The following is a 27,167-nucleotide window of genomic DNA, read 5'->3' on the forward strand; positions in this document are numbered from 1 at the left end:
CATCCTGGTCAACATGGTGAAACCCCGTCTCTACTAAAAATACAAAAAATTAGCTGGGCATGGTGATGCGTGCCTGTAATCCCAGCTACTAAGGAGGCTGAGGCAGGAGAATTGCCTGAACCCAGGGGGCGGAGGTTGCGGAGAGCCGAGATCGCGCCATTGCACTCCAGCCTGGGTAACATGAGTGAAACTCCGTCTCAAAAAAAAAAAAAAAAAAATTAAAAAATAGTAATAATTAAAAAAAACAAAATTTAGCCTGACATGGTAGCCTGTGACTGTGGTCCCAGCTACTCAAGTGAGTTTAATGACAGGATCAAGAGGCTGAGGTGGGAAGATGTCTTGAGCCCGGGAGGCGGAGGTTTCAGTGAGCTGAGACTGCACCACTGCAACCTGGCCTGGGTGACAGTGTAAGACCCTGTCTCAAAAAATAAATCAGTAAAAATAAAAATTTAAAAAACCACATAAGGCCAGGCATGGTGGTTCAAGCCTGTAATCCCAGCACTTTGGAAGGCTGAGGCGGGCAGATCACTTGAGCTCAGAAGTTCAAGACCAACCTGGACAGCCTGACCAATGTGGTGAAACCCTGTCTCTACTTAACAAAAAAAATTAGCTAGACGTGGTGGCGGGTGCCTGTAATCCCAGCTACTCGGGAGGCTGAGGCAGAAGAATCGCTTGAACCTGGGAGGTGGAGGTTGCAGTGAGCAGGGATCGCACCACTGCACTCCAGCCTGGGCGATAGTGCAAGACTCCATCTCAAAAAATAAAATAAAATAAAATAAAATAAAATAAAATAAAATAAAATATTGAATTTGTAACTGAAAACCTTCCCAAGGGCCAGGTACAGTAGCTCATACCTGTAATACCAGCACTTTGGGAGGCCAAGGTGGGAGGATTGCTTGAGCCCAGGATTTCAAGACCACCCTGGGGAACATGGTGAAACCCCTTCTCTACAAGAAATCCAAACCAAACCAAACCAACCAAACAAACAGAAATCCTTCCCACAAAGAAAAGTCTAGATCCAAAGGGCTCCACTGGTGAATTCTATTTAACATTTAAGGAAGGTAATCCCATCCCTAAACAGTTTCAGAAAATAGATAATCCCAACCTTATTTTATGAGGCCAGTATTACCCTGATACTAAAATCAGATAGCCATTACAAGGAAAGAAAATTATAGACCAATCTCTCTCATAAACAAAAATTAACAGAAAATCATTAACACCAGAAAATCAAACACAGAAATACATAAAAATATATATACGTCATGATCAAGTAGAGTTTATTCCAGAAATACAAGGTTGGTTGAGCATTCAAATAATTCACTATGTTAACAAAATAAGGGAGAAAAGCCATATTTGATCATCTCAGTATATCTGGTGAAAAAAAATCTGAAAATTTTGGATGGGCAGAGTGGCTCATGCCTGTAATCCAGTGCTTTGCGAGGCTGAGGTAGGAAGATCACTAGAGGCCAGGAGTTCAAGACCAGCCTGGGCAACATAGCGTGATCTCATCTCTACTAAAATAAAATACAATTAAAAAAGAAAAAGAAACCAGGCGCAGTGGCTCACGCCTGCAATCCCAGCACTTTGGGAGGCCAAGGTGGGTAGATCGTCTGAGGTCAGGAGTTCAAGAACAGCCTGACAGGGAGAAACCCCATCTCTACTAAAAATACAAATTTAGCCTGGCATGGTGGCGCATGCCTGTAATCCCAGATACTCAGGAGGATGAGACAGGAGAATCGCTTGAACCCAGGAGGCAGAGGTTGTAGTGAGGCTAGATCGCGGAGAGGCTAGATCACCACACTGCACTCCATCCAGCCTGGGCAACAAGAGCGAAACTCCATCTCAAAAAAAGAAAAAGGAAAAAAGAAAATCTGAAAGGTTCACCTATCCATAACAAATTTTCAGCAACCTAAGAACAGATGGAAACTTCCTCAACCTGATAAAGACCATCTCTGAAAAACCTTTAGCTGATAGGTATTTAATGATGAAATATAGAATGCTTTCTGCTATGACTGGGAAGGCAAGGATGTCCACTCTTACCACTTCTATTTAGAACTGTTTTAGTGAGTGCAAAAAGGCACAATAAAGAAAATAAATCCAGATTGGAAAGGAAGAAGTAAAATTAAATTCACAAGTGATGAGATTGTAGAAACTGACACACTGATCCTAAAATTTAATGAAAAAGCAAAAGACAGAGAATTACAATAACAATTCAGAAAATACCAAATTTGGAGGACTTATGCTACTTGATTTCAAGACACTACGGGTAAAGCTACTGTAATCAAATAGGGTGGTATTCGAGAGAGGAGAGAAATATACACAAACAATGGAAAAGAACAGAGCCCAGAAATAGACATATACATAGATTGCATAACAATTTAATCAGAGTCTCAAAAGGATGGACCTAGAGAATAAAATGGGCAAGAATTTTGTTGACGTGAAGTAACAGATTCTATTAAGTTTCCCAAGTCCAGTGACTCCCAAGTAGAATAAAAAGAAACTAACATCTAAATGTATCACACTAGACTGGACATGGTAGCTCATGTATGTAATCCCAACATTTTGAGAGGATGAAGCAAGAGGATTGCTTGAGGCCAGGAGTTTGAGACCAGCCTGGAAAACACAGTTAAGACTCCATCCCTATTTTTAAAAAATGAAGAAAATAAATACACCATCCTAAAACTGCAGAAATCAAAGACAGAGAAGTTTTAAATACAAAGAAAAAAGGATGAATTATCATGAAAAAAGACGAAAGTAGGGCTGTTATCCTACTTCGTCAGCTAAAACGTTCAGAAGACAGTAGTAGGCTGTCTTCCGAGTGCAAAAAATTGCCTAACCAGAATCCTAAATCCAGAAATATTGTTAAAGATTAAGATGTATTAGTTGAAACAAGACTATCAGAATCAATAATAAAATGCCAATATATGCTGCTACGTTGCCAGTTTGATACATTTTGTAGGTTCACTACTTTTAGAGTTTACTTTTTGTTTTGATATAAAATTATTTTTGAATATGTAAAACATTTACATGGGTTCAAAAGTCAAAAACTGTATTACAAAGTATAGCAGGCTGGGTGCAGTGGCTCACGCCCATAATACCAACACTTCGGGAGGCTGAGACAGGTGGATCAGGGGGTCAGGAGATTTAGACCATCCTGGATAACACGGTGAAACCCTGTCCCTACTAAAAAGACAAAAAATTAGCTGGGCGTGGTGGTAGATGCCTGTAGTCCCAGCTACTCAGGAGGTTGAGGCAGGAGAATTGCTTGAACTAGGGAGACAGAGGTTGCAGTGAGTTGAGATCGTGCCACTGCACTCCAGCCTGGGCAACAGAGCAAGACTCCATCTAAAAAAAAAAAAAAGTATAGCAAATCTCTCTTCCATCTTTTTTCTTTATAGTCAAAAGAGTGTGAGTCTTTTTATGATACTTTCATTGTATTTATCAAATAATATAAATTATAACAATTGGATTTCTCACAGGACACTACTATTAATTTTATTTTTAATTTCATTATTATACTTTTAAGTTCTGAGATACATGTGCAGAACATGCAGGTTTGTTGCATAAGTATATATGTACCATGGTGGTTTGCTTAACCCATCAACCCGTCATCTACATTAGTTATTTCTCCTAATGCTATCCCTCCCTAGCCCCCGACCCTCTCTTCCATCTATATCACTCAATTCCATTTGCCCTACTTGACCTGCCCTATAAATAATCATTCTTATTAAGCCGTGTTTTCTGGTGTCTATCCAGTATTTTTTTCTTTTTCTTTTCCTAGAAGTTCTTTTTGCAAAAAAACACTGTACTGCAGCTTGTTTTTGTTTTTGTTTTCCACTTAACAATACATCCCGGTGACCACTCCTTATCAGTGAATAAAGATCTACCTGCCTTCTTTTTTTCCCCACATTCTATGTACCTCAACCAGTCCTTTTTTACAACTTATTTCCCATCTTTTGCTATTACAGTGATGACTCAATGAATAACTCTGTCTACATATCACTTTACTAGTGGCAGATGTACCCTTAAAATAGATTCTTAGAAGTGGGTTTGTGGGTCAAAGGATAAAAGGATCTGCAGTTTTGTTAGAAACCACCAAATGCACTCTCGTTGGAAATGTGTAACAATATCCAGTTTCTCAAAGTCTCAAATAGAGTATTTTAACAAACATTTGGACTCTTGCCTGATAGATGAAAAATAGCTATATTGGTATAGTTTTAGCTGACATACTCCGTATTGTAAGGTTTAACATCTTTCTTTTTGTTGTTGTTTCATTTTATTTTCCTTTTTAAAATACAGATGGGGTCTTGCTATGTTGCCCAGGCTGGTTTTCAACTCTTGCCATCAAGTGATCCTCCTGCCTCAACCTCCCAAAGTGCTAGGATCACAGGTATGAGCCACCACTCATATTAATCATAGAAGTAATTCCAGATTAAGAGAAACATGGCCAGGTATGGTGGCTCATGCCTGTAATCCTAATATTTTGGGAGGCCAAAACGGGAGGGTCACTTGAGGCCAGGTGTTCATGACCAGCCTGGGCAACATAGGGAGACCCTGTCCCTATTTAAAAAATAATAACAATAATAAACAGACATAAAGGGCATTTTTGGGAAAAGGGAAAAAAATGGAAGATGGACTTGTATTAGACTATTGAGAAATAATACATATTTTAGACAGCTGTGATATAATTATTGGTATTATCAAGGTGACTATCTATCTTTGGTAAGAGAGTCGTGTGTTTGAACCAGCTACCATGACTCCTTCCACAGTCCTGCTGCAACACAGGGACAGCATTCCTAGAGTGGCTCACTGTTGCTACAGTGAACAGTATGGACTTTGTGCTCTAAAATTCTGGGGTGTGATTTAATTGGTATGGCAGTTCCCTGAGGATCAGCAGAGATGGTTGGCTATATCTGATTCCCTTAGGCTTATGATAGCTTCTCTGGTGACATCTATCAGAACATTTAAAAGGAATACACACCAGTTTTTAAGAATCTAGACATTTAAAAATATCTGAGAGGCTGAAAGCAGATACAGAGTTAATCAGACAGAAACTTCAATAATCCACATAATAAGGAACACAGACTTCACAAAAATCATTTGGAAAAGTCACTATACAAATAGACAACTTTAGATCTCAATAAACAACAAAATAAATCCCTGAGTAAAAGGACAATATGTTTTTGAGTTACCACCACAGTGTAATACTCAAATTGACTGGTTCTCAACAAAAAAATTTTTAAATCATAGAAAGCACATGGCTGGCTGACAGAAAAAAAATAATTTGACAGCAAACTATCCCTGGGACAGCCCAGACAATCAAACTACTAGTCAAGGATGTTAAGTCAACTGTCTCAAATAGGCTCAATGAAATAAAAGAAACTATGCACAAAGAGTTAAAGGACATCAGAAGAGGGTATGAACAAACAGGGAATGTCAGTAAAGAGACATACATTATAGAAAGGAATCAAAAAGAAATTCTGCAGCTGAAAAGCCCAAGAGCTAAAACGAAAAAAATCATACAGCAGTGCAAAGGTAGATTTGATCAGGCAGAAGAATCAGCAAACATGAAGATAAAACAATTGAAATTATCCAGTCTGAAGATTAAAATGAAAAAATAAAGAAAAAATGAACAGAACCTAAGGCACCTGTGGAACACCATCGAACACGTCCTGTAAGAGGAAGAGGCCCAAAAAAAAAAGTGGAATAATTAATACTGAAAAGTTTCCAAATTTGATGAAGAACATGAATCCATACATGTCAGATGCTCAATAAGCTCCAAGTAGGATAAATTCAGTAATTTTCCAGCTTCCAAGAGGTGGCTTATTTTTGCTTGTTGATGGTTAGTACAGTCCATTTGGGACTTTCCCCAGAGCAGTAGCCTCTCCCATCATCAAGCACTCCCCTGACTCCACAATCTGAAAGTTGATTCTGGTCATTTTTTCCAGTTTACTGGTTGTTTCAATGTAAGAATTAACCTGTAGAGATTCCTACTCTGCTACTTTGCAGGATGCCCTCTTAACCAAAATCAAAACTACAGTACATCAAAGGACATTATCAAGAGGGTAAAAAGACAACCCACAGAATGGGAGAAAATATTTGCAAATCGTGTATCTTATAAAGCACCTTAGTATCCAGAATACATACTTTTACAACTTAACAAAAATTCAGAAATAGGTAAAGAGCTTCAATAGACATTTCTATTCTTTTTTTTTTTTTTTTTTTTTTTTTTTTGAGACAGGGTTTCATCCTTTTGCCTAGGCTGGGGGGCAGTGGTACAATCACCTCTCACTTTAGCCCCCACCTCCTGGGCTCAAGTGTTCCTTCTGCTTCAGCCTCCTGAGTAGCTGGGACTACAGGCATGTACCACCATGCCTGCCTAAATTTTTTTAATTTTATTTTTGTAGAGACAGAGTCTCCCTGTGTTGCTCAGTCTGGTCTCAAATTCCTGGGCTCAAGTGATCCTCCCACCTCAAACTCCCAAAGAATTGAGATTATAAGTGTCAAGCCACTGTGTCTATCCAACATTTCTCCAAAGAAGATTTAAAAAAAAAAAAAACCAACAAGCACATTAAATGATTTTCAACATCATTTGGGAAATGTAAATCAAAACCACAATAAGATTATCACTTCACATCCACTAGGAATGGCTTTCATCCAAAAAATTAAATAAATAAAAGGAAAAATAAATATTGTCCAGGATGTGGTGTAATTAGAACTCTTGTGCATTGCTGATGGAATGCAAAATGGCAGAGCTGCTGTGGTAAACACTTTGGTAGTTCACCAAAAAGCTAACAGCCATTCTACACCTATACACCCAAAAATAACTGAAAACAGGGACTAACAGATACTTGTACACCAACATTCATAGCAGTATGATTCATAATAAAGCATGGACAACGTAAATATTCACTAAAATATCAATGTGTAAATAAAATGTGCTGTACCCTTAGAGTGGAGTATTATTCACCCATAAGAAGTGAAGTCTGATTTATGCTACTGTAGGATACAGTAAATTCCTCTTCAAATAACCAATGTCAGTATGTTCAGCTTCCCTATTCTTTGTTCTCCATTTTAAAGTTTAACTTCCTTGTTCTTTACTTATGTCTCCTTGCCCCTGGTTTCAGTGAACAACCCCCTCCTAACCTCTATCACCTGCTTTGTCCTTAGTCATCCTTTGTCACCTGCTCTGTAACCATCCATCCCACCAAAACTACTCACCCAGCCTCTCTGGATCATACCCCTGGCTCTCTTTAAAATAGCCAATCAGAATTAGCTAAGACTGTGGTGTCCAACCCTAGCCAATAGGGGAAAGACACAGCAGTAGGGACTAGCTACATCAGGGATAGGACTCCCTCCCCCTACCTTGTCCAGTATGCTCTCACCATTGCTCCATCCACCAGACACAATCTTCTAAAGAAATAAATTTGCCTTGCTGAGAAAATTTATGTTCGAGTGCTATTTTTTTTGCGGCACTGAAAACTTGTTTCCAACACTATGCTATGGATAAAACTTGAAAATATTATGCTAAAGGAAATAAGTCAGGCCAGAAAAAAACAAATATTGTATAATTCTATTTGCATGGGGTTCTAGAATAGGCAAATTCACAAGGACAGAAGGAAAGAGGAGCAGCACAACAGTGGTTGTCAAGAACAAGCACCTTACAAAAGGCAGCAAAGGGAGCCAAGAAGGTGGTTGATCCATTTTCTTAGAAAGATTGGTATGATATGAAAGCTTCTGCTATGTCTAATCTAAGAAATATTGGAAAGACACCAGAACCCAAGAAACAAAAATTGCACCTGATCCTCTTAAGGGTCATGTGTTTGAAGTGAGTCTTGTTGACTTGCAGAATGATGAAATTGCATTTAGAAAATTTAAGCTGATTACCGAAGATGTTCAGGGCAAAAACTGCCTAACTTTCATGGCATGGGTCTTACCCCTTGACAAAATGTGTTCCACGGTCAAAACATGGCAGACCATGATTGAAGCTCATGTCAACATCAAGACTACTACTGATGGTTATTTGCTTCACCTGTTCTGTGTTGGTTTTACTAAAAAACCAACAATCAGATACAGAAGATCTCTTTTGCTCAGCACCAACAGGTCTGCCAAATCCAGAAGATGATGCTGGAAATCATGACCTGAGAGGTGCTGACAAATCACCTGAAAGAATTGGTCAATACACTGATTTTGGATAGCATTGGAAAAGACATAGAAAAGGCTTGCCAATCTATCCCCTCCATGAAGGCTTTAGTAGAAAAGTAGAAATGCGGAAGAAGCCCAGATTTGAACTGGGAAAATTCATGGAGCTTCATGGTGAAGGTAATAGTTCTGGGAAAGCCACTGGGGATGAGATCAGTGCTAAAGTTGAATGAGCTAATGGATATGAACCACCAGTCCAATAATCTGTTTTCAAATTGTGGCAAATAAAATGTTCTATTTGAGGCCAGGCGCGGTGGCTCACGCCTATAATCCCAGCACTTTGGGAGGCCAAGGCGGGTGGATCACGAGGTCAAGAGATCGAGACCATCCTGGTCAACATGGTGAAACCCTGTCTCTACTAAAAATACAAAAATTCAGCTGGGCATGGTGGTGTGTGCCTGTAATCCCAGCTACTCAGGAGGCTGAGGCAGGAGAATTGCCTGAACCCAGGAGGCGGAGGTTGCGGTGAGCCGAGATCGCGCCATTGCACTCCAGCCTGGGTAACAAGAGCGAAACTCCGCCTCAAAAAAAAAAAAAAGAAAAAAAAAATGTTCTATTTGTGAAAGTAGGAAAGGGGTTACCAGGGGCTAGGAGAAAGGGGCAATAGAGAGTAGTTCTTGCTTAATGGGTAAAGAAGTTCTGCTCAGGATGATGAAAAAATTCTGGAAATAGTAGAGAAGGTTACAGAACACTATGAATGTACTTAATGCCACAGAATTATATATTTGAATGATTAAAGTAGTAAATTTTATGTTATGTATATTTTACCACAATAAAAAAAAGTATTCAGAACATTGATAAGGCATAGTAAAATATGCTCAAAGAAAATAGAATAAAATTAATAAAATAGAATTATTAATGTATTTTTTTCAAAGAAACCAATAAAATTGAAAATCCATATTGAGGAAAGAGAAATAGAGAAGCTATAAAATCAGCACCAGGAATGAAAAAGAAAAGTTCATAACTTTAGATGACACAGACAATTTCCAAGAGGTTATTATCAACTACCTATATCAATAAAATTGAAAATGTATACAAAATGTACAGATTCCTAGAAAAAAAGAAACTGTCTACCATAGTCTCTCAAGTAGAAGAGTCCTATAGATAAATTGAATTTTATCAATTGAATTTTATCAATTTTCTTTAAGAAAATTGAATCCAGAGTTAAGATCTTCCCACAAAGAAAAGCCCAGTCCCTGACTGCTACCATATATTCAAGAAATATACTTTAATTCCAATCTTACACAAATTCCTTCAGGGAAATAAGTAGCACTCTGTAATCCATTTTATGAAGTTCGCCTAACTCTACAAGAAAACTCACAAGGGCAGTATTACAAAGAAAAACCACAGGCCAAGGTAATTCATAAACACAAAAGCAATAAACAAAGTATTAGCAAACCACATCCTACAGCATGTGAAAAGTATAATATACCATCACTAAGTAGACTACTGCCTAGGAAAGTTAAGGTTATTTTACTATTAGAAAATCCATTCTTAGAACTCAACACCTAACAGATTAAAGGAATTATGCTTTCATTAGATAAATAAGAAAAAGTATACTTAAAAAAAAAATCTAAGGGTAGGCATGGTGGCTCAGCCTCCCAAAGCGTAATCCCAGCACTTTGGGAGGCCGAGGTAGGTGGAGTGCCACACCAGTCTGACCAACATAGTGAAACCCCATCTCTACTAAAAATACAAAAATTAGCTGGGCATGGTGGCACGTGCCTGTAATCCTAGCAACTCAGGAGGCTGAGGCAGGAGAATCACCTGAAGCAGGGAGGTGGAGGTTGCAGTGAGCTGAGATAACGCCATTACACTCCAGCCTGGGCAACAAGAGCAAAATTCTGTCTTAAAAAAAAATCTATTCATGATAAAAAAGACAGACACATAGACACACAGAGACAGACATACACCCTCTGTAAATACTAGGAAATAAATGGGGGGAGTATATGGCCTAGAACTGAGAGGTTCAATATTATGTACTGCCTTGGTTCTGGTAAAATTGGGAGGACCTTGAATAACCTAATCACAAGTTCTTCTCCCCATCCTACTTCACAGATAAGGTCCCTTAACTAAATACTTCATTAAAGCGACCAGGCACAATTTCTGCTTATGCTTAAATATTGAGTTTCAGTTCCTTGCCAGTCTACAGAATTATTCACACAAGCCAATCACATCCCCCTGTGGGAACCAGGGGCATCCCACTTTTATGATACTACATAAAAGACTACCTTCCACAGTCCCTGTATGTTTACTCTGTCCCAAGTGCAACCATTATATGGCCCTGCCTGTCAATGTATTGTCCTCCCCAGGGCTATATAAGTCTATGTGACTAATAAACTGTTGTCAATTTCCTCTGTCCAGTCTCAGATGTTATGTATTGGGCCAACCTCATAACCCTAAGGCAGGAATCCCTCCATCACCAATGGAAATATCTATACACTTATAAAAGATCTGTATAAAATCCAATGGCAACTTCCCATTTAATGGTGTAATGCTGAAACTTCCTTTCTGAGATCAGAAATAAGATAAAAATATCCACTGGCTTGACTTTTATTCAGCAATGGAGAGTTTAGCCAGCAAGAAAAAGAAAAGGTATAACAATTGAAAATAATAAAATAAACATTGTTATTAGTCACAGATGACATGATTACATTTAAGAGAAGCCAACAAAGCTACAGAGAAATTACTAGAACTAGAAACTTTCAACAAAAAGTTATTGAAAAAAAAAAAAAATTAAGATACATTTGTGGCCAGGCCCAGTGACTAAATGCCTAGAATCCCAGCACTTTGGGAGGCCAGGGCCAGAGGAGTATAGGGGTTTGAGACCAGCCTGGGCAACAGAGTGAGACCCCACCTCTACAACAATGTGCAAAAATTAGCTGAGCATGGTGGTGCATGCCTGCAGTCTCAGCTATTTGAGAAGCCGAGGTGAGAGCTACTTGAGAGGCTGAGGTGAGAAGATGACTTGAGCCCAGGAAGTTGAGCCTGCAGTGAGCCGTGATTGTGCCACTGCATTCCAGCCTGGATGACAGAGCAAGACTGTGACTAAAAAGAAAAAACAAAAAAACAAATTAAGAAACAAAATATATTTGGGCCAGAAATGGTGGCCAAAAGCTCTCAGCACTTTGGGAGGCCAAAGTGAGAGGATCGCATGAGTCCAGGAGTTCAAGACCCACCTGGGAAACATAGCGAGACACTATCTCTACAAAAAATAATAAAAAGGAAAAAAAAAAACCCACACATTTGTATTTATTTTACAAGGAACAAAAAGGTAGAATGAAGTAGATGACCACGTATGATAGTATCGTAACATATCAAGTACCTACAAAAACCTTAAGAGAAGACATGGAAAATCCCAATGGGAATAATTATACTTAACAAGTCGCCAAAGAAAGTATAATAAGATCCCTTTGTAGTTCATAAGCATCATGATCAGGTTTTCAGGCACATGTGTGCGATGTGTCTCCCTCACACTTTTGTTAGGATGCCAGCAAGCTACCCATCAGACTTGAAGGAAAAAAAAAGCATAATAAGAGATATTTTCCCCACATTGATTTATCAATTTCTTATAATCCCAATTAATATCCTATCACGTTTTCTGTGAAATCCAATAGGTAAATGCTTATGTGATAATTCAAATAGCTAAAAAAAAAAAAATAGAAACTTCTGAAAAATAATTACATGTAGTGGCGAGGGAAAACGTAAGGACTTACTTTACCAGTTATCAAAAACCATTCTCAAGAGAATGTGGGCTAGGCAGTGGTTCATGCCTGTAATCCCAAGACTGAGGCTGGAGGACTGCTTGAGGTCAGGAGTACAAGACCAAATTGGGCAACATAGCAAGACTCTTTCTCTAAAAGGAAAAAAAAAGTGTGGTACTGGTGAAGGTAGTAACAAATAGATTAATATATCAAAACTGCCTGAGAAAGAGAAATCAGACTGCTAAGAAAGAAACAGACTCATGCACACATAATTTATAAGCACAGCGGTGCAGAGCACTGGGAAATGCTGTGAAACTGGACTGCAACCTCACTATATATATATATACATACATACATACATACATACATACATACATATACACACACACACACACACACACACACACACATATATATATAAATCAACTGCAGATGAAACAAAAATCCAAATGTGAAGGGCAAACTATAGCGCTTTTAAAAGAAAATATCTTTTTTTTTTTTTCTTTTCTTTTTTGGAGGCAGGGTCTTGCTCTATTACTCAGGCTGGAGTGCTACGATCAAGGCTCACTTCAGCCCCAACCTCCTGGGTCCAAGCAATCCTCCCACATTAGCCTCCCAAATATTGGGATCACTGGCTTGTGCCACCATGCCTGGCTGTTTTGTTGTTGTTGAGACAAGTTCTCCCTATGTTGCCCAGGCTGGTCTCAAACTCCTGGACTCAAGCGATCCTCCCACCTCGGCCTCCTCAGGTACTGAGATTACAGATATGAGCTACAGCACCCAGTGCTGTAGGGTCATAAAACAAGAGTGCTTATCACAAGGATTCATAAAATTATAAAGGACCCTATAAAAAAGGCAAATGGAATGGAAGAATAGCAAGATTATAAAATAACTTCTATTAAAATTAAAATAGCCAGACATGGTGGCGCATACTTGTCATCTCAGCTATTTGGAAGGCTGAGACAGAAGGACTGCTTGAGCCCAGGAGTTTTGAGACCAGCTTGGACAACATGGCAAGCCCAAGTCTCATAAAAAAAATTAGTTTTTAAAAAATGAAGAAGAAAAACAAAGTTTAACCCAACAAAAAGAAAAATAGGAGAGACTCGAACAAGTACTTCACAATAGCTCAAATCCAAATGATGGATATGAAAAGTGCTCAACCTAACTGGTACTTAGGAAAAGCTTCTCAGATCCCAGTAAGTTAATAGGAAACACCCACAAGATTGCCAAAAGATAAAAAGACTGATAACACAAAATGTTAGTGAACATCTACATCTCAGTCAACAGGAACACAAATGAACTGCTGGTGGGTATGTGAGAGATGGTAAAAGTTAACTTGAGCATTCACCTTCTCTATGATCAGGAATTCTGCTTTATAGTATATTAATAAAAATAAAATTTAAAAAAACCCACAAAAACCTCAGGACTCACATACATGAATAGCAGGGTATATTAACAAGAATGTCAATAGCTTTACTGCTTTAAAAAAAAAAAAAAAGCCAAAACAAGCAACATTTCCAACACACAGCAACAACAGAATGGAAAAACTGTGGTATATTTGCACAATATATTTACAGCACTAAAAATGAATAAACTATAGCTATATGCAACAACATGGATGATCCCTTCATTGTTAAATGAAGACAGGAAGAAATAAAATATACCAGCATCATTCCTTTCAAACAAAGTCCCAAAACAGACAAAGCTAAGTTAAAGCATTTGCCATAAAGTAAATGAAGGAACTGTTAACATAAAAGTGGAGCAGCCCAAGTGCAGTACCTCACACCTGTAATCCCAGCACTGGGAGACTAAGGTGGTAGGACTGCTTGAGCCCAGGTGTTCAAGACCAGCCTGGGAAACACAGGGAAACCTTGTCACTACGAGAAAATTTTTTTAAAACTTGAATATTCAGGCATGGTGGTACATGCCTATAGTCCCAGCTTACTCAGGAGGGTATGGCTGGAGGAGCACTTGAACCCAGGAGGTAAAGGCTGCAGTGAGCCATGACTGCAGCACTACACTCTAGCCTAGGTGACAGAGCAAGACCCTGAGAGACAGACAGACAGACACACACACACACATTCACACGTAGGGCAAATGGTTACCTTCTAAGGGAGAGGGAAAAAGATAAAAATATAGCAGACAAGAAACTTCTGGGGGTAATGGCAATGTGTGTTTCTTGACCTAAGTGGTGGTTACATGATTATTCACTTAATGTGTTAATTGTACATGTGTTTCCCTCACACTTTTTGAAAAGCTTAAGCATCCCGAGTTTTCAGTTCATGGTGGAGAGATATCTTCAACAAAAATGAGAAGGCACCCTCAGAGACAGGAAGAACAATTAGGAAGCAGCTGAAATGACCTTAGGAAATAAAGACGGCTTGAACTAAAAAGATAAAAAGAAGACAACAGAGCTCTGAGATGTAGAATGGAGAAATAACACAATTTATTAAGGGAAGGTTAGTTTTTTTTAAAAAGTCAAGGATCGCCGGGCGCGGTGGCTCAAGCCTGTAATCCCAGCACTTTGGGAGGCTGAGGCGGGTGGATCACGAGGTCAAGAGATCGAGACCATCCTGGTCAACATGGTGAAACCCCATCTCTACTAAAAATACAAAAAATTAGCTGGGCATGGTCGTGCATGCCTGTAATCCCAGCTCCTCAGGAGGCTGAGGCACGAGAATTGCCTGAACCCAGGAGGCGGAGGTTGCGGTGAGCTGAGATCGCGCCATTGCACTCCAGCCTGGGTAACAAGAGTGAAACTCCATCTCAAAAAAAAAAAAAAAAAAAAAAAGTCAAGGATCGAGCCTTAACTTTTAGTCTTTTTAATCTCTATCAAAATAATTAATTGGCAGCTGGAGACAATGGCTCACATCTATAATCTCAGCACTTTGGGAGGCTGAAGTGGGCGGATCATGAGGTCAAGAAATCAAGACCATTCTGGCCAACATGGTGAAACCCCATCTCTACTAAAAATACAAAAATTAGCTGGGCATGGTGGTACATGCCTACAGTCCCAGCTGCTCCAGAGGCTCAGACAGGAGAATCACTTGAACCCAGGAGGCATAGGTTGCAGTGAGCCGAGATTGCGCCACTGCACTCCAGCCTGGCAACAGAGCAAGGCTCCATCTCAAAATAATCCTCCTCCTCCTCATCATCATTATTATTATTAATTGAGAGGCCACTATGCTAAGATGGCCATAGCACCCTGGGTTCCTACTTAAGCAAAAAGAAACCAAACTTGTTCAGAAACCAACAACTAACCTCTAGTGACTTTATGAATCAGAAACTGCCAACTAGCCCCTAACTAGGTACTTCCCATTGTCTTGATGCCAAGAACACCTTATCCAAGTTTCCCACTCCTGCCACTTCTGTGGAGCACTGAGCTACTTGCTCAACTGATACTGCCCATTCATGAATCCATGAGTTCTAAAATAAACAAAAGCTATCTGGGTGTGGTGGCATGCACCTGTAGTCCCAGCTACTCAAGAGGCTGAGGTAGGAGGATTACTTGAGCCCAGGAGATAAAGGCTGAAATGACATGTGTTTGTACTACTGTACTCTATAGCCTGGCCCACAGACCAAGTCCCTGCCTCAAAAAAATAAAAATAAAAAGACACGGTTTTTACTATGCTGCTCAGACTGGTCTTGAACTCCTAGCCTCAAGTGATCCTCCTGCCTCGGCCTCCCAGAGTGCTGGGACTAACAGGCATGGACCACCATGCCCAGACTAAAATAATTTACCCTGGCCTATAATATTAATCAATATACTCAGTTTACTTTATACTAATACATAAACTTTTAAATATAACATTATCTTTTTAAATTATAATATTCCAAGATTTATAAAACACAAGAATTACATGTCCAGCCTTACAGTCGAAAATGTAGGTAAGCCCCCATGCAAAAATCTCTTTTCCTCCTTATCCTCCTGACATTTATTTCTGTTAGTTTTCCAACAAATTTATTTTAGTTGAAAATTTGATAAATGAAAAATATATATTTATATATGATGAACATTTAATAATATTCACAACTGAGCTGCAGAGCATAGTACACTATTTCCTTTCTCAAGCAATTTCATTCTCGAATTTAACAGTTGCCTGCATTTTAAAAATCTGCTTAGTTTTTAAGTATATATCACTTTCCAACAGAACTGTAAATTCTTTTCAATATGTTTGAATATATCAGCTAATCAAAGAGTTTTACATTTGTGCCCTCAGATGTATCCTCCTCCAAAATCTGAAGTCCTTCTTCCAGCTCCAAATCTTTTCAAGCCTCCTGCAAGCTGCAATCCTGGAGCTTTCCTTCATCATTATCCTGGGAATTCCTATGCCTAATGATATTGCCACAAGTATCTATTTGTTTTACGTCACACGAAATCTGAATAGTTTCAAAATACCAACATAACCATTAAGAACACACCACTGAATGCAATATAAGCTTTTTTGTGCTTACAATATAGCATACTAGGTATGCACAATCAATATTGTGATTGAAAAATCAGTTTCAAAAATCCTTTACTATGTAGGTAAAACTATCTGGTTGATACAGAACAACGTTTATTTGTTTTGTTTGCTGAAGAAGCAGGGGAGTTACATATGCTTTTATTTGCTTAGTTACATAAAATATTTACATAGTTCCAAAGTCAATGCTGTGAACTGGTTACGTTTACAGAGGTCTAATTTTCTTCTCTAATTCCTTCCCAATTTTTTCTTCCCCCACTAGCAGCCATTTTTAGGTATTTATTCTTCCATTGTTTGTTTGTTTGAGATGGAGTCTCTCTCTGTCTCCCAGGCTGGAGTGCAGCAGCCTGATCTCTGTTCACTGCAACCTCTGCCTTCTGGGTTCAAGCTATTCTCCTGCCTCAGCCTCCCAAGGTGTGGGATTATAGGTGTGAGCCACCATGCCCAGCCTCCATTGTTTATTTGTAAATATAAGCACATATTTTCTCTTTCTCCTTCTTATTGTGAAAGAAATACTGTTGCTTTAGATCCTTTTAGTGTACAGAGCTAAGAAACACACACACAAACACCCACCCACACACCCACACACACACAGTAGCAGATAATACACATTCTTCTTCACCTCATTTCTACTTAAAAATACATCATGGAATTCACTCCACAGCAGTACGTATACAGCTAGTGCTCGACCACAATTGGTTCCGACAGACCAGTTGTAACACGATTTGGTCGTAAGTTGAGTAGACTATATGCGCAGTACTGTGAAATGATGTTATAAAAATCTTTAAGTCATATTTTATCATAATTTTCTTTCATTATTGTTATATATAATTTTCTTTGTTCATTTTATGCCATTTTTATCATCTCTACACAATTTTGTTTCTTATTTTTACATTCGTCAGGTTTAAGTAAAACACTGCATTACCAGTACAACTGGTTTAATATTTGCAAAACATAAAAAATTACAAAATACAGGTGCATACAAAAATACAAAATACAGGTGTAAAAAATACCATAGGAAACATTTTCCCAATTGCAAAACATATCAAAATATATAAACATGTATGAAACATTTTATTGGCCGCTGGTGCTTGGCTGCGGATCGTTGATGTTGTCATCTGAGGCAGCAGTTGGGGTTACCGGAGTTGGTTTTTTCATAAACATGGTGAGCTTTGTCTGAATTGCATGTTTCTTTTTTTCTTCATAAATTTCACGATACAGATGAAACACATCATCTGCCATCCATTCAATCCTTGCAAATCGTTCGATGTTTGGGTCCATTGCTTTGAAATGTATAAGAAGTTTATTGGGAGGGGTTTGATGAAAAATATCCAAGACACAAAACACAAATTGCTGTACCGAGCCTGGGATAACAGTTGAAATGGTGCACGCGGAGATGGTAGTGCTGCTGGAAGCTGGTCCGCACTGTCGTACACCCAGCTGGGCAACAACGTTTGCGCTGCCAGACGCGGAGCAGTCGTGGCTAGCTACTGTGGTCGTAAAGTCGAATGGTCGTAAGTTGCATAGGTCGTAAGTCGATCAATGCCTGTATATCTTTTTCATTCCTTTCTTACATCTGCACAGTAATATACCATAGTTTATTCCACCAGTCATTTATTGCTGGTCATATCAATCTTTCATTATTATCAACAGTGCTACAAATAGCCCTGTGCACACTTCACTTTATTCTTTTGCATCTGTATCTCTGAGATATATTTCTAGAAGTGGAGGTTGCCAGGTCAATGAGGAAATGCATTTGCATTTTGCTAGATATTGCCAAATTCCCTTCCAATTTGCATCACTCACTCCCACCAGCAATATAATGGATTATCTTCCTTTCCCCAGTTTCACCCAAAAAGTATAATTCCAAAGTACAATGCTGTACCTATTTTGGGGGAAATTTTTAAGAGTTTTCTTTGTACCTCAATAATCATTTTTCATGAGCATCCCATGTGCATTTACAAAAACGTATAATCTCTTATACACAATAGATAACCCTAAGATCTACCTTTCAATTGTGTTATTTAGGTCCTCAGTAGCCTAAAGTTTATGTTCACTTGATCTATCTTGAACTGAGATGGATTTTAGGTCTTTTATTATTTATATGTTCCTAATTCTTTTTTTTTTTTTTTTTTTTTGAGACGGAGTTTCGCTCTTGTTACCCAGGCTGGAGTGCAATGGCGCGATCTCGGCTCACCGCAACCTCCGCCTCCTGGGTTCAGGCAATTCTCCTGCCTCAGCCTCCTGAGTAGCTGGGATTACAGGCACGTGCCACCATGCCCAGCTAATTTTTTGTATTTTTAGTAGAGACGGGGTTTCACCATGTTGACCAGGATGGTCTCGATCTCTTGACCTCGTGATCCACCCGCCTCGGCCTCCCAAAGTGCTGGGATTACAGGCTTGAGCCACCGCGCCCGGCCTTATATGTTCCTAATTCTTAACGACTCACCTGAAGCTTTTTATTTTTTATTTTTATGAAAGCTGTCATGAATATCCATGTACCCAATATAACATATCTTCATTATGGACTGCAGCTTATAGCATTATAATGTGCCCTACCTCCTTAATGATTTCTGGCCCGAGTTTTATCTTGTGTAAAATAACTATAATAACCCCTTTTTATTATATTTGTCTGGCATATCTTTGCCCAACCTCTGAATCTTTGAGTTTTTTGGTTTTGCAGATTGATCTTTTACATAAAACACAGAGTTGAGCTGGGTGCAGTGGCTCATGCCTGTAATCACAGTACTTCAGGATACTGAGGCGGGTGGATCACTTGACATCAAGAGTTCGAGGCCAACCTGGCCAACACAGCAAAACATCATCTCTACCAATAATACCAAAAATTAGCTGGGTATGGTGCATTGTGCCTGTAGTCCCAGCTGCTTGGGAGGCTGAGGCAGGAGAATCGCCCGAACCCTGTAGGTCGCAGTGAGATCACAATACTGCTCTCTAGCCCAGGTGACAGATTAAGACTCAGTCTCAAAACAACAGCAACAAAGCAAAACCACAGAGTTGGATTTTGCTATGTTAACCTAAAACTATTTTTTCTCTTAATAGGCCGGTTAAGCCTATTATTTACTAAGATCTCTATGTGGTCTCAATTCTGTCACAGAGAATATATAAGTTATTTCATTGCATTTGTTTCTTTTGCTCTCCTTTCTGCACCTCTCCACCTCCTCCCTCCTCCTACCAATACTTCTTTTGTTACCTAGAAAGGTTTGGGCTTTTGCCCTAATGGTTAGCTTTATATAATATCCTTCCTTAAGTCCTCTCTTTGTTAGACACTGTCTTTTGATTCCCTAGTATGAGCAACATAGAAATTAGTTCCATCCTTCCCCCCTCACCATCCCCACACCACATCACACAGCATCTATTTAAAGTAATAATATCCCTTGATGCCCTGGTTAAGTTTTATAAGGCAATCAGTCAATAAGCCTATTAAACCATTTCTTGGTTGTGTGAAACTTAATTCTCTAACAGCTTCCTCAGGAAGTATTCACATAAATTATATTCCTTATGCTCCTGAATAACTTATTATCTCTACATTGTTAGGGCATATAACAAGTACATACTACTTTTCACCCCTTTTCTCTGTCATTAAATTTAGTTCTACAGTTAGAAACAGGATTCCCTGCAGAACTGTTTTCCTGACATAAGATTTCTTGACTTTAACACAGACTCAACAGCATGGTATTAGTATAAAGATACACAAGAAGACCAATGGAACAGAAGAGAGTCCAGAAATAAACACAGACGTGCATGGACAATCGATTTTTGACAAAGACAATGCAGGTGAAAGGACAGTCCTTTCAACGTTGCTAGAAAAACTGCATATCCATATATAAAATGAACTTGGATCCATATTTCATACCACATACCAACATTAACTCAAAATGGATCATAGGTCTAAATGTAAACCTCAAAACTATGGTACTTCCAAGAAGAAAACAGAGGAGAAAATACCTGTGTTAAAGAAATATTTCTTAAATATGGCACAAAAGAATAATCCATAAAAGGTAAACTGGGTTTCACCAAAATAAGGAAACAGGGCTCCTTAGAGAGCTGGCACAGAAAAAGCACAAGATAAAACTAGAAATTCTTGTTTTGCCAGGAAATAAGAAAGTGCTCAACTGGGTGCCATGGCTCATGCCTGTAATCCTAGCACTTTGGGAGGCCAAGGAAGGAGGATCGCTTGAGCTCAGGAGTTTGAGACCAGACTGAGAAACGTAGGAAGACCCTGTCTCCACAATAAAAATTAAAATTAGCCAGGTTTGGTGGTACCTGCCTGTGGCCCCAGCTACTTGAGAGGCTCAAGTGGGAGGATCACTTGGGCCTAGAGGGTTAAGGCTATAGTGAGCCATGACTGTCAACTTTTAGAGGTTTCTATTGTCCAAATTAGGGCAATTTGACTATCAAAAGAAGAAATGGCTATAACATACTAAAATATTTCATAAGCCCATGATAGATAAATGGAAAAAGAAATGGTTATCCATACAGCAGACTATCAACTAGTAAGCACAGAGTGACAGAAACATCATTTTGTACTATCACAGTAATAACTGTGATAGTACAAGAATCAGTGGATGTCAACCTAAGTTTTTTGGGAACCAAGTATTCACACAGACTCCAAAGTATCTCCTAAAGGATATTTGTTAATTTGAAAAGGAGGGGAGGAGATATCTTTAGACTGAAGAAATCCGGCAGTCACCACCTTAAACAAGTGATCAAAGCCAACACTAACAAAGGGACAGAATGACAATGTGTTTCCTAAAATGTAAAGCACTGAAAAAGACAAATCACTTTTGCCCAAAATGATGCATCAGTCTGGATACAGTAGAGAGAAACCACACATTAATTTGAAATAAAGTTTAACATAAGGAGTTATTATTATCATTTTTTTTTTTTGAGACAGAGTCTCACTCTATTGCCCAGGCAGGCTGGAGTGCAGTGGCGTGATCTCAGCTCATTGCAGCCTCTGCCTCCTGGGTTCAAGCAACTCGCCTACCTCAGAACTCCTGAGTAGTGGGGATGACAGGCGTGTGCCACCGCACCTGGCTAATTTTTGTATTTTTTGTAGAGATAGGATTTCACCACATTGGCCAGTCTGGTCTCTAACTCCTGTCCTCAGGTGCTCTGCCCGCCTCAGCCTCCCAAAGTGTTGGGATTACAGGCGTGAGCCACTGCACTCAGCCAACATAAGGAATTATTGACCACTGCAATGGATCAAATGGGAGGCCAAGGCAGAAGGACTACTTGAGTCTAAGAGTTCAACCGGGCTAGCAAAGTGAGGCCCCATCTCTGTAAAAAAAAAAATTTTTTTAAAGCTTGTATCAGAATGTAAACCAACCAAAATCATTTAGTTCAGCTGACATTTAGTTCAGCTGGATGAACAAAACAGTACACTGGTTAACATTCTGTGACAAGCCCCTAATCTTTTTTCAGACCCTTGTTTCAGTTCATGGACCATGACTTGAGTAGCACCGCCCTAAAATACCCTGCTTCAAAAAGATGCTAGATAGCACTGTAAGAAGACAGACAGGTATCACTGCTGATTCACAGTATCTAGCAGCAAACAAGTCTTAACACAACCTGCACTAGCACTACATTTTATTGGTCAACTTCAAAACTCCCTTCTCAACCTTGTTCGACTCCTGTTACCCTCTCAACTCTCAGCAGATGACCTCACTTTCTATTTAAGGGAGAAATCAGCGTGGGGCTCAGAATACAGAAATTCCATCCATTTTGAAGACACACAAACCTATATTTAACACCTCTTCTTACCTTCTCTCCTGTTTACAAGAAAAAGTATGTCTCCTATCCAAAGTCACCAATCCCTACCCATGCCTTAGATCAATGCCTGCCTTCTCAAAAGCCTCACACATGCACAAATTTTTATTATTATATTCAATAGTTCTCGTGGATCCTATGTCCATTTAAAGTGCTTAAGCCTCTCTGATTTATAAAAAAATAAAATAAGAAATCTTCCTCAATTTCATATTTTTTTCTCCCCTTAAGTACTGCCTTATCCCCTTCCTCCCCACTTCAGAGTTGTCTAAACTTTCCAACTGTGTCTCTTCATCTCCCTCTCATTGTTTAACCTACCTCAATCTGGCTTCCACTATCTCTCAACCTATATGCTTTTCCATGGCTGGTTTTTTCTTTTTTTTTTGGTCTTCTATTATTTGACCTTGCAGAAGGAGCATGACCCTGTAAAACACTGCTGCCTTTGTTAAGAGATGCCAGGAGGCTCTTCACCTATAATCAAAATAAAATAAAGATCTTCTGGTAGTCAGAACTCCTAACTCCTATAGAAGACATTTTTCTTTTAAATTTATTATACGAGGCCAGGTGTGGTGGCTCACACCTGTAATCCCAGCACTTTGGGAAGCCGAGGTAAGGGGATCACCTGAGGTCAGAAGTTCGACACCAGCCTGGCCAGCATGGTGAAACCCCATCTCTACTAAAAATAGAAAAATTACATGTGTGTGATGGTGTGCACCTGCAATCCCAGCTGTTGGGGAAGCTGAGGCATAAGAATCACTTGAACCCAGGAGGCAGAGGTTGCAGTGAGCCAAAACTGTACCACTGCATTCCAGCCTGGACAACAGAGTGAGACTCTGTCTCAAAATAAATAAATAAATACAAAATAAAAATTTATTATGAGATGACAACCTACAGATTATTTATATTAGAAAAAAAATCAGAAGAAAGTCCTTAGAGAAATAAGGTGGTTTCATAATGTAAAAGAGGATAGGGCATTTAAAAAAGGTTTTTGAAAGACTAGTTCAAAAGCAAAAACGCTCAGGCAATTCAGATAATAGTTTATGTTTGTCATTTTAGACAAAAATATTTGAATATGTACTGTACATACCCCATAGTACTAGTATATCCGATACATAATAAATCATATATGCATAAAACATGAGGAATAAAATCAAGATGAAGTAAATATTTTTAAATGTCTCACTAATCAAGATAGCGTCACCCTACCGTCAACTAATGCTTTAAGTATACAGTTAAGGGCCGGGCGCGGTGGCTCAAGCCTGTAATCCCAGCACTTTGGGAGGCCGAGGCGGGTGGATCACGAGGTCAAGAGATCGAGACCATCCTGGTCAACATGGTGAAACGCCGTCTCTACTAAAAATATAAAAAATTAGCTGGGCATTGGTGGTGCGTGCCTGTAATCCCAGCTACTCAGGAGGCTGAGGCAGGAGAATTGCCTGAACCCAGGAGACGGAGGTTGCGGTGAACCAAGATCGCACCATTGCACTCCAGCCTGGGTAACAAGAGCGAAACTCCGTCTCAAAAAAAAAAAAAAAAAAGTATACAGTTAAAGCATGGTCTATCATTTGCAATGGAGATGTCAGTCAATTTTAAAGAGTATCCTTGTTAATTTTGAACTTTTAGGTCCACTTCTTGTTAGATGTGGTTAGATAATCAGTTGTTAACTTCACAATAAAACTTGTAAGAGCCTATAAAGTGCCAGCACTGCCACTTTAATGCTATCGTACTTGCAAAGGAATACTATCCTTGTCATCACTGAAAATAAGACTTCAAAGATTCAAATAATTTAAAGCTGGTGAAAAATTAAAGCTCCATCAACTCCACACACCTGATAAAATGAAACGCAAAATGAGACAACAGCTACAGCTTTCTATAGGACAGGGATCTCCTTGCCAGCTCATCTGTCAGCTAATTGCATATTCAAATCCCAAGAATGACAGGTATACATCCATCTACTTAACATTGGTGAAGTTACAGACTTAAATGGAACCATCTCTATGTTGTTAATGAAACTGAGGATCACTTTTTATGGTTATTATACATGTGTCCTATATCCTACAACTTCGGGACTTCCCAAACTGCTGAAATTAAGGGGCTTTTGTGAGCAGCCTCCATATGGGACTTCCCTAGGAAATGAGATTAAGGGTTTTATGCCAGAGGCCTGGTAATGGCCTACCATAATCTATTTTTGCTGTTGTTTGTTGTTTTTTTGAGAAGGGGTCTCATTCTGTCACTCAGGCTGGAGTGCAGTGGCATGGTCTTAGCTCACTGTAACCTCTGCCTCCCCGGTTCAAGTGATTCTCCTGCATGAGCCTCCCAAGTAGCTGGGATTCCAGGCACACACAACCACGCCCAGCTAAATTTTGTATTTTTAGTAGAGACGGGGTTTCACCCTGTTAGCCAGGCTGGTCTCAAACTCCTGACCTCATGATCTGTCCACCTCGACTTAACAAAGTGCTAGGATTACAGGCGTGAGCCACTGCGTCCGGCCTATAATCTTTTTTTTTTTTAAATAGACAGGGTTTCACCATGTTGGTCAGGCTGGTCTTGAACTCCCGACCTCAGGTGATCTGCCCACCTTGGCCTCCAAAGTGCTTGGATTACAGGCGTGAGCCACCATGCTCGGCCCGAATCTTCTATTTTTTGACAGCCATTTAGTTAAAAAAAGATATTAAAACCCAGAAACCTACTTATGCAAGTACATATAAATTATGTTTCAAAGGCTGTGCACGGTGGCTTACGCCTGTAATCCCAGCACTTTGGGAGGCCGTGGAGAGTGGATCACGTGGGCAAGAGATTGAGGCCATCCTGGCTAATATGGTAAAACCCTGTCTCTACTAAAAATACAAAAATTAGCTGGGTGTGGTGGCACGCGCCTATAGTCCCAGCCACTTGGGAGGCTGAGGCAGAAGAACTGCTTTAACGCAGGAGTTGGAGGTTGCAGTGATTCGAGATTGCGCCACTGCACTCCAGCCTAGTGACAAAGTGAGACTTCGTCTCAAAATAAAATAAATAAAAATTATGTTATAACTTGTATGAGGGAAAAAGAAACAACAGAATCTGCAGTATCGAAATCCCATTTCCTCTAAGGCAGCTGTGTACAGTTAGATAGGTTATATAGTACAAGGGACTGTCTGACTTGTGGAGAAATGGGGACTTACAGGCAAACGTGGGTTCATATTCTACTTCCTAAGGCATGCAACGTTTGGTCCCATATATGTCAAGAGGACTCTTTTTTCCAACTCACACAAATACCATTTGGGCTTGAGGCGCCCTTAATTCCTTCTCTCAGGATACTCCATACAGCATATGTGAAACGTAACCACTTAACATACTTATTCGTGTGACTGTGACAAACTACATATCAAGTACTTTAAAGCTCAATTTCTGAAAAGAAGTTCTAATGTCTTCCTTCATGTTAGTGGATATTTTACCACATAATATAGTAATTTCCCCCATGAAACAACTATCTAGACCTTTCCCACATGACCATTGTCCCGTATTAAAATTTCTTAACATCACATAGCACATAACATCATTCACCAGATATAGTGAATAAATTATAATAGCATTCAGTCATGCCATTTTGGAGACTACTGGTCTAAGCGTGTGTTCAAAATGCAGGAGTAAAATTGCGAAAGGGGACCGGGCATGGCAGCCCACACCTGTAATCCCTGCACTTTGGAAGGCAGAGGCGGATGATCACCTGAGGTCAGCAGCTCGAGACCAACCTGGCCAACAGGATAAAACCCTGTTTCTACAAAAAATACAAAAAAATTAGCAGGGTGTGGTGTCATGTGCCTATAATCCCAGCTACTCAGGGATTAGCTGAGGCAAGAGAATTGCTTGAACCTGGTAGGTGGAGGTTGTAGTGAGCCAAGATCCCCACTGCATAAGAAATAGTTTCAAAAAAAAAAAAAAAAAAAAATGAGAAAGAGGTCAAGGTTACATTACAGAAAGAAATTTGAGAAACTTGTGCATCTAGGTGATAGTTTAACTTCTCAAAGAAAAATTAAAAAGAGAAATCTGGAGACCTAAGAATGAAAGTTTACAAATTACTCACATTTGGGTATATTAAAAAAGGTACAATGAAATTAAAAAGCATTCTTCTGACATCAACTTTCCAGCAGGGTAGAGTAACTAGTACTAAGACAAGCTTTCCTGCCATTAATTACTGTACATAACCAGTACAAATACATGAGACAACTTTTCAAACAATGGACAAAAGGCAATGCTGTAGTCCCTGTGGAAAGAGAATAGGCAATACTCTGATCCCTGAGGAAAGAGAAGCTCAGGTGAGCCCCCTAAATCTTGATTCTCTAACTGAGGACTATTGTGTGATCAAGGTTCAATGGAGCTACAGCCAACACAGAACACAGCAAAGGAGCTAGAGAGATTCAGGGATTGTGAACCAGATGGAATACACAGGGCAAAGCACTTGGGAGAAGGGAGCTGAACAGAGGAAGGGTGCCAGTAGTCTATGCAAGGGTTTTGTCAAGTCCTTAGCTGAAGGCTACTACGCATGTGCAGAACAAGTCCATGAGAAGTTTACCAGAAAGCAGCTGCTAAGGGATTGAGAGAAGAGCAAAGATACTGGAGGCCAAGCAGAAACAAAGAGAAAACAAATAAAAAGATGTCAGTCTTATAACCCTGACATATCAGCAATTACATAAAATACAAATGGATTAAAAAAAGGAAAAATGCCGGGCGCGGTGGCTCAAGCCTGTAATCCCAGCACTTTGGGAGGCCGAGGCGGGTGGATCACGAGGTCAAGAGATCGAGACCATCCTGGTCAACATGGTGAAACCCCGTCTCTATTAAAAATACAAAAAATTAGCTGGGCATGGTGGTGCGTGCCTGTAATCCCAGCTACTCAGGAGGCTGAGGCAGGAGAATTGCCTGAACCCGGGAGGCGGAGGTTGTGGTGAGCCGAGATCGCGCCATTGCACTCCAGCCTGGGTAACAAGAGGGAAACTCCGCCACAAAAAAAAAAAAAAAAAAAAAAAAAAAA

At 39.5% G+C, this 27,167-nt stretch overlaps 1 protein-coding gene, 1 long non-coding RNA gene and 1 other non-coding gene across 5 annotated transcripts in view; 1 reads left to right on the plus strand and 2 right to left on the minus strand.

The window, feature by feature from the left end:
- TRIM24 (tripartite motif containing 24) overlaps positions 1-27,167 on the minus strand; it is a 119,027-nt gene that overhangs the window by 84,286 nt on the left and 7,574 nt on the right. The gene's annotated exons all lie outside the window — the stretch shown is intronic.
- LOC116550105 lies at positions 3,353-6,209 on the minus strand. Its single transcript, XR_004268222.1, has 2 exons — positions 5,258-6,209; positions 3,353-5,217 (listed from the first exon to the last, which is right to left on the minus strand). It is a non-coding gene; the product is annotated as an uncharacterized LOC116550105 (long non-coding RNA).
- LOC116550485 lies at positions 11,610-11,714 on the plus strand. The gene has a single exon (XR_004268446.1). It is a non-coding gene; the product is annotated as a small nucleolar RNA U13 (small nucleolar RNA).

The sequence above is a fragment of the Sapajus apella genome, unplaced genomic scaffold, assembly GCF_009761245.1.
Source record: "Sapajus apella isolate SASKATOON/1434 unplaced genomic scaffold, GSC_monkey_1.0 scaffold7, whole genome shotgun sequence".
Taxonomy (NCBI): Eukaryota; Metazoa; Chordata; class Mammalia; order Primates; family Cebidae; genus Sapajus; species Sapajus apella.